The sequence below is a fragment of the Orycteropus afer genome, unplaced genomic scaffold (genome assembly GCF_000298275.1).
Source record: "Orycteropus afer afer isolate SDZICR_OR568_19922 unplaced genomic scaffold, OryAfe1.0 scaffold00711, whole genome shotgun sequence".
Taxonomy (NCBI): Eukaryota; Metazoa; Chordata; class Mammalia; order Tubulidentata; family Orycteropodidae; genus Orycteropus; species Orycteropus afer.
This window is the reverse complement of record NW_006922298.1, coordinates 306057-306668: the sequence shown is the minus strand read 5'-3', so window position 1 is coordinate 306668 and position 612 is coordinate 306057. Positions and strand designations below refer to the sequence as shown.

Here is a 612-nt window from a genome sequence, read left to right as displayed (position 1 = left end):
TTAAAATACATAAAACTGTTCCTATTAAAATTATGTCATTTTATTTCTCATATTCTAGGAGACTTTTTTTTAAAGTCTTAAGAGTCTCTAACTACCAAAAAAACTTGAGTTTTATGTTAATGTAAAGATATATACTGCTTCTCTTCTTAGTGTGATCACCCATATTCTGAGGGACTATGTTAAAAATTTCAGAGATGCTGACGTCTCAGAAAAATTTCATTCTCTCTTGGTCTCATCCTGACCGAAAGTGCTGGGACTGATATCAGCCAACTCACAATGGAGTCTGTGAAAGTAGACAGCTTTAGAAGCTTGATATATTTGGTTCCTTTGCTCCTCTTTATACCCTATATCACTATCAACTTTGCCCTTTCTTCCTACTATGCCACTATGTCGGTGGTCCCTAAGACCATCCTGAGGTTTGATCATTCACTAGGAGGACTCATAGAGCTCAGCACATAGTTGTATTTATGGCTAAGATTTATTACAGTAAAAGAATAGAAAGTAAAATTGGCAAAGTGGAAAGACACATGTAGCAAAGTCCAGAGGAAACCAGGTGCAAACTTCAAGAGTTCTCTCCCAGTGGAGTCACATAGGACACACTTAATCCCTGCA

At 36.9% G+C, this 612-nt stretch overlaps 1 protein-coding gene across 1 annotated transcript in view; it reads left to right on the top strand.

The window, feature by feature from the left end:
• Positions 1-612, top strand: part of APOOL (apolipoprotein O like) — a 108964-nt gene that overhangs the window by 39052 nt on the left and 69300 nt on the right. The window lies entirely within an intron of this gene.